This window comes from Saccopteryx bilineata, chromosome 1, assembly GCF_036850765.1.
Source record: "Saccopteryx bilineata isolate mSacBil1 chromosome 1, mSacBil1_pri_phased_curated, whole genome shotgun sequence".
In the NCBI taxonomy this organism is placed as follows: domain Eukaryota; kingdom Metazoa; phylum Chordata; class Mammalia; order Chiroptera; family Emballonuridae; genus Saccopteryx; species Saccopteryx bilineata.
The window spans coordinates 371,728,299-371,736,431 of NC_089490.1; the positions used below are offsets into that span (position 1 = coordinate 371,728,299).

Below are 8,133 nucleotides of genomic sequence, written 5' to 3' on the forward strand. Positions count from 1 at the left end.
CTTGAAACTTTGTAATATTATAACAACAAATAAATTTTGTGTTTTTTGTCTTTCCTTGTGTAACAGAAAATGATTGCTTGGTCAACATAACTGATGTATTATATTAATAACTAATAATCCTTTTGAAATGTACTAACTTCCCAGTGCTGAAACTCTACTAGGAAATATATTTGCTGGAAACATTTCTCTAGGTATCATATATTACAACATACAACTGTTTTATATCCTGTGGTTCTGGTTCCATACTTATTCTGGGACAGAAACTGAAGCACTTTCTTCTCCCTTCATATCTTACCCATATAATTTAATAATGCACATTAAAATGAATTATATAAGATATACATTGGTGATTGTGGAAGGTAACTGATCTAACCAAGTGAAGTTTAAACATTTGGAGGCTGAAATGTCTTTGATTTAAAATTGTTTTCTTAAAGTTGTTCAGAGCTTATCTGAAAAAACAAACAAACAAGTATCTCCTTGAAATCATCAGAAAAACAGTTCTTTATACACATTAGTTGTGAATGAGGAACCATTGTAATGAGCAGTGTATTCTGTTGAGGAAAATAATAATAAAATAATTTGTCACCCTGGCCGGTTGGCTCAGCGGTAGAGCGTCGGCCTGGCATGCAGGAGTCCCGGGTTCGATTCCCGGCCAGGGCACACAAGAGAAGCGCCCATCTGTTTCTCCACCCCTCCCCCTCTTTTTTCTCTCTGTCTCTCTCTTCTCCTCCCGCAGCCGAGGCTCCACTGGAGCAAAGATGGCCCGGGCGCTGGGGATGGCTCCTCGGCCTCTGCCTCAGGCGCTAGAGTGGCTCTGGTCACGGCAGAGGGACGCCCCGGAGGGGCAGAGCATGGCCCCCTGGTGGGCGTGCCAGGTGGATCCCGGTCGGGCGCATGCGGGAGTCTGTCTGTCTCTCCCCGTTTCCAGCTTCAGAAAAATACAAAAAAAATAAAAAAAATTAAAAAAAAATTTGTCAAATTTATGCACTAAAGACAAATATCAAAATACTAAGAAATTTAATTCATTTTCTCCCAAACACATAAAGCTAAATTCTCTGTTTAATTGTTTAACATATACAGTGATTTTATAAATTTCTTTCAAAAAGAACAAAAAAGAGCAGAGGAAATCTTTTAGAAAAAAAATTATAGAGTAACATTCTGTAAAGCCAGTAGCCGCAGCCACCATCACAGCCGCCTGGCCAGTACAGGTTTGCATTTGATTCAGACAGATGGTAATGAAACAATGGAGCGAAGAACTGGTGGGCCATTAGCTTTAATCTTAGCTTGCACCTGGTGGACAAGAAATACACACAATGGGAAAACACTTCCTTTTCCATTCAGGGTTGGCAAAGCCACTGACTTATCTGAGTTTCCTAGAATCAAAGGTTTTTACCTCCCCATTCTCATTCACCTCTATTCCCCATCTCCCTCTCTCTGCACAAACTGGCTTCTCCTTCAGCATTCTGCCATTTTGGCTGCTTCCCCTCTTCTCCATGTGGCCTTTCTCTGCTCTGCTCCAGCATGGACTCCCCCTCCTAGAACGTAATCTCTCTTCCCCGGAACAATGTAATCTCTCTTCCTTTTAAAACCTTTTGGCATGAAAGCCCTCCCCCAACACACATTAGTATAATCACGTCCATCTCAAGCACAAAGGGCAACTAAACTAATATTATCACCTGGGCAATGGGCTTCCATGTGGGCAGCACCATCTTTAACAAAGTGAGCATAATATATTTTTTCTGCCCAACACATTCAATATGAAAACTAAACCTTGATGTTCTTTAACAACTATTTTATTTAAATTTATGGAATTGATTTTGTAATAGCATTATAAAAATAATAAAGATCCACTAATATTTTAATAAAGACATTTATGTCTTGTGAGCTAATTATAGATGTATGAATACATTTCTAGCTTAATTAAGTAGAATAAAAAAAGCAATGAAAAAGTAAATAAGAAAACCAAAACTTTACTCTCTCATTTTCAACTTAAGAAATTTATATGGTTCAGAAAATATTACTGAGTAGTAATTAATGTTGCAGCTATCACAGCAGTCTAAAAATTATTCCATATCCTATTGTGCTCCACTATTGTGTTGAGTTGCAACTGCCAAAAGCCATCTGGGACATATTGCTGAACAAATCATTTCAGCTTTTTGGGTCAATGAAGAAGTCAGTTGGAAGCAAGGGAAGAATTTCTCCAAAGGTAAAATTGAAAGAAAAGGGCTATTTTTCATTAAGTATTCATTTCATACTACTAGGAAAAAGGTCATTCATGTGCTTGAGAAAAAATAATTATTTTTTCAAGCCTTAGGGTCACATATTCCCAAGAGTTAGAAAGCAGTGATTTCAACTAGACCTCCCAGAAATATTTTCTAATAAACTTTTCTTGACTGTACTTTTCATTCATATGTTCAATATATTTATTAAACATTTTTCTTATGGAAGATTTTATAACAAAAAGTAGAAATAAAATATAAATAAAACCTAAGTCCTAACTTTAAGACTCATAGGTTAGTAGACAAGATAGACACATAATTCCAACCATCTGTAAATGCTATTATAAGATTATTTATAAAGTATTTGAAATTTGGCATAAATGAAATGATTAATTCTCCTGGTAATAAGAAGAAATGTGGTAGAAAAGTTTTCAGCTAAAGAGAGAGAGAAAGAAAAAGAAATAAACAAATTGGTATTTAAACAAGGGGTAAATTGGCTTAAATATAATAATAATAATAATAATAATAATAATAGGTAACAGGATTAGTTATTGACTATATTCATGGCATATTACTATTTATAAATATTTTTCATGCATTAATTACCTTATTTGCACATCAAAGGAAGTCTTAAGGAATGTTGTTATTAGTATTATTATTAGCAGTAGTAGTAGTCATCTAACTCCATTTTCAAGAAGGAAAATTAAAGACGAACTTTAAAAACATTGTCAAAGGTCATACAAGTAGAAATGGAGCACATAGGATTTGAACTCAAGCATCCAGCTTCCAATCTCACCTTATACTCTTCCTCCCATAGAAAAACATTTCAGACAGAAGTCCCATGCAAAAGCTGGAACATGAAACACATCATATCTTCATAAAGCTGTATGTTTTTCAGCATGACTAGAACAAAAGCTCTATGGGGGAAAATGGTAGATTATAGATTTGACACAATGAATAGAGACCACATCCACCATGACTATGGAGAAAGTAAAGGAGAAATATAATGAAAACAAGAAGATCAGACAAAAGATTCTTATAATATTCAAGTTGAGAAAATCATAGCAGTGTGAAATAAAGCTGATTAGCGAGGATTAAGAAGTAAAACAGTAAAATAAGAGGAAGCATGGGCAGGATTTTGAGATTTGGGTGTATATGTTAAATAGACTAAAATGCCTCCCATTTCATAATCTAGGTTTATAATCTGAGAAATTGGCAAATAATAATGCCACAAACAGTTCACAAGGAAGAGAATCTTTGAGGACTTCATCTGCATTGCAGAGACGTATATGCCTAATGTACATTTATGAAAGCAACACTTGATTTCTCTGAGACAAACTGTCCAACTTTGGCAACCATGACTCATTTCATCCCTTTTTAAGGGAAAAAAAAATCACCGTTCATTCTGTTCCCATGCAATGCTACAGGAATAATCTAATTTCATGAGTTTTTTTCTTCAGATAGGAAAAATACAGTAGATAGTTTTGAAATCACATAGAAACCATTTTGTGAGATAATCAAATAGCTTCATCAATGTTATCACATCAATAGGCATTATTGAGGTAAGTCAACAAACAACATGTCCTTATTTTTTAAGGTAAAGAGAGGTTAAGTGACCCAACTGGACAGCTGGAAATAGACACTCAGTCTGCAGCACCAGCTCTGTGTAAAGGCAGAGCAACTGTCAATGACCACAAAATAGGGCATAGATGAAAGATTCTTTGTATTTACACACTTCACATAATTTATACTGGAACTGATATAAAGTAGTATAAAATGGGCTTAGAATAAAATCAGAATTGAGAAAAAAAATGGTTTATTCTTACTCCTTTGTAACTTTCCACTCTCATTTGTGGTGTTCAATAAACAAGAATATCAAGGTAATTTTCAATATCAATGAAACAACCACAACATACAGAGAGAAATGTTCAAAATGAAATTTCACTTTTATCTTAGACTTCTTCCTCCACTACATTAAAATATAATATAAAAATGTATTTCAGTTATTAAATAAATACACTGTACTTCTTAAACTTACAAAATGTCTATTTTATTTTAGTAAAGCTGGAAAAAGAGAAGGATTTCTGATTTTAAAAAGTTTATTTCTGGGCCCTGGCCGGTTGGCTCCGTGGTAGAGGGTCGGCCTGGCGTGCAGGAGTCCCAGGTTTGATTTCCAGCCAGGGCACACAGGAGAAGCGCCCATCTGCTTTTCCACCCCTCCCCCTCTCCTTCCTCTCTGTCTCTCTCTTCCCCTCCCGCAGCCAAGGCTCCATTGGAGGAAAGTTTGCCCGGGTACTGAGGATGGCTCTGTGGCCTCTGCCTCAGGCGCTAGAATGGCTCTGATCGCAGCCGAGTGACGCCCCAGATGGGCAGAGCATCGCCCCCTGGTGGGCATGCCGGGTGGATCCCGGTCGGGCGCATGCGGGAGTCTGTCTGACTGCCTCCCCGTTTCCAGCTTCGGAAAAACACACACACACAAAAAGTTTATTTATGAAAGTGACAGTGACACTTTGCAGAGTCTTGGTAGTTAAATAGGGGTGTGATCATTGGCAATTAGCAGGTATTAGGTCACTTACAATTATTGATAAAAAATTAGATCACTAGAGAAGATGTTGAAAACATTATTTCTTTCCTGCAAAGAAGAAAATTCCAGCAAGAACCAAGCTCAAGTTATTATAAAATTCTTACAAGAATTAAATAATAATCTGTCTGAAAGTTTGTAGAATAAAGTTAAGAAAACATTCTAAAACATAATCTTTATTTTTCCTGTATGTCTATCACTGTGGATGCAACTTAGCATCCCAAAAATATATTATTAAATTTAGCTGATAGTCTCTGGAATTTCCAAATCTCATTTTTAATGTGTAGGATATATATGGTTAATTGGGTGTAGAAGGATCATTATAAAAGAACATTCAATAATAGAATTTCACCCAGAATATGCATTAGAAGATTTATGACTGTATAAGCCATTTTCTGAGCTGAGGGAACATTTTCAGTCTTATGTTTTAGATCATACAGAGTAATAAATGACCATAGCCATACTCCATATATAGTAATCATAACTAAATATTTAGCACAGTGGAACAGTGAAACAAATGGATAAATACTTAAAATGTATAAAAGAAAAAAGAAGTTCACTTTAGAGATTTGATTAGAAAAGGGATTCTAAAAAATGAAATTGGGGCTTCAGAAGTTGAAGAGAATTTTGAAGACACTACTAAAAATATAACTACAGTAATGACAATTCCCATTCTAATCAACATGAAAGATATATTTAATGATGATGGATGGCTGCATAGATAGCAGCAAACAAACTTCATGCTTTTGAGTTTGAACTAATGCCTTAAGAGACTTTGTGGCCAAAGAGGACCAAGGATACTTACCTATTTAAAGCACAATTTCCTATATGATTGCATATTTGAGTGCATATATAAAACTGAAAAATGTTTAACATGTTTCAGCAAATTAAGATGCTTCTGCTGTAAGTAATCATGTTGAAGAAATGCTGCAGCCCATGAGCCAGGCAACAGAGGTCATTTCAGAGAAAGTATTAAAATTATCCTGCAGCAATGCTTTATGTCCTTGAGTGGTCAAATGTTGATCATTTCCTAAAGAATTTGGTTTGAACATAATTAACAAGGAAAAAATCATTTTCAGTATGGACATTCCAGATAATAAGACAGCGTTGTACCTAACATTATGAGCTATTGATAAACAACATAAACAGCATAAACATCATGATAGACAATCCAAGGGTATCTAATTATCACATAAATAAAAATATAATAAAATATTAAAAAATTATTAGACCGACTTTCTTTATGGATATAGCTTATCTGTAATGGTGAAAGATGATTATGTCCATAAGTTGTGCTGATGTGGAGCTGCTGAGCCATACATGATTGCTGTGTTCTTTGGAGGAGCTGCTGCTCAACAGGTTATCACAATTACCACCAAACACTGTTATTTTTAAGTAACCATGTTAGCAAGTTTCCAGTTATAGAATATGCACTCCATGTTGTGTGTTAATGACTTTGAGTGGTGGACACACAGTGCAATATACAGATGATGTATCCTAGAAATATATGCTTGAAGCCTATACAATCTTTTTTGTTTGTTTTGTTTTGTTTTGTTTTTTGTATTTTTCTGAAGTTGGAAACGGGGAGGCAGTCAGATAGACTCCCACATGCGCCCGACCGGGATCCAACTGGCATGCCCACCAGGGGGCGATGCTCTGCCTATTTGGGGCGTCGCTCTGTCGAGACCAGAGCCACTCTAGTGCTTGGGGCAGAGGCCAAGGAGCCATCCCCAGCGCCCAGGGCCATGATTGTTCCAATGGAGCCTTGGCTGCGGGAGGGGAAGAGAGAGACAGAGAGGAAAGAGAGGGGGAGGGGTAGAGAAGCAGATGGGCGCCTCTCCTGTGTGCCCTGGCCGGGAATCGAACCCGGGACTTCCGCATGCCAGGCCAACCACTGAGCCAAGTGACCAGGGCCAGCTTATATAATCTTATTAACGAATGTCACCCCAACAAATTTAATAAAAAGTGTTCTTCCTTAACATTTTTTTCATTTGTAAAAAGAAAAAATGCATTTCAAGCGATTTTGTCACCTAACTTCACAGAAGGGACTGGTTCTGTCCAATACTCTTTATTATATTCAACAATAAAAATCCAATAATGATGGAGGGAAAGGAGAAAGATTACTTTCTCTCTTGAATCACTCTGTCTTTGGTTGACTTTTTTTGTGTGTGGGTACTTAAAAAGTTTTACTAATAACATATATTGCCAAGCCCTTACAAACTTTCTTTTTGTCCTATACCGTGTTTCTACTTGGTGGTCTTAGCAAGATCCTCTTTACATCCTTGATACCAAAAAATTAGAGTGCCCTAGGGCTTCATTCTTCAGTACTTTCTTCTTTTCTAACTCTATGCATACATTAGGGATTAATACAATTGCTTTCCTTAGTGTGCCATTTCTAAAGGATTAAATCCAGATGTATACTTTAAGCCCATTCCTCCTCTCTGCATTCTAGACATACTGTAAAACTGCCTACACACAGTGGTTTTGTATTGTATCTGCCTATTTAATCTGGGATAATATGTCCCATAATTTTTTCCCCTGTATATTTTCAAGTAAGGGTTGACCACAGAAAAAATAATATTTGAAAGCAAAGCAATGGCCCTTAAATATTGAATTTTGGCCTGACCAGGCAGTGGCACAGTGGATAGAGTGGACTGAGATGAGGAGGACCCAGGTTCGAGACCCCGAGGTTGCCAGCTTGAGCGCAGGCTCATCTGGCTTGAGCAAAAAAAAAAAGTTCACCTGCATGGACCCAAGGTCAGTGGTTCGAGCAACTGGTTGTTTGGTCTGCTGAAGGCCTGCGGTCAAGGCACATATGAGAAAGCAATCAATGTATAACCAATGTGTTGCAACAAGAAACTGATGGTTGATGTTTCTCATCCCTCTCCATTCCTGTCTGTCTGTCCCTATCTATTCCTCTCTCTGCCTCTCTTCTGTCCTTGTAAAAAAAAAAATGAATTTTGATGCAGAGTTTCGGGTATTGCTGCAAATCACACATATTTTCACTGATCTGTTGGCTCACCTTGTAAATATAGAAGGTCACAATATTTAATTCTCTCTGGCAGACATTGCATTTTGTCTTGTCAGCTTCTCTGGGTTTTGGCCAGACACATCATGTGTCTCTGTAGAAAAAGATCCAACTTCTTCTACGAGCCAGTCCGTATGATCGAGGCTAGAGGGAGGGAGAGAAATGCACATGTTATGCTTTGTTCTCACAGGTTCCACTTTGCCATTGTAAGTTGTCCCACGTTGTTTATGGTTTGTTTTGTACTCCTAACTCTGTTTCCCCTCTGTTTTCTCCCCATCTGCCAACCCTTCAGCTAAACAGTGGTT

The 8,133-nt window shown here is 37.1% G+C and overlaps 1 pseudogene; it reads left to right on the top strand.

Moving 5' to 3' along the window:
* The first annotated feature begins 4,828 nt into the window (after positions 1 to 4,828).
* Positions 4,829 to 6,195, top strand: LOC136319663 (NEDD8-activating enzyme E1 regulatory subunit pseudogene; annotated as a pseudogene).
* The last annotated feature ends 1,938 nt before the right edge of the window (positions 6,196 to 8,133 follow it).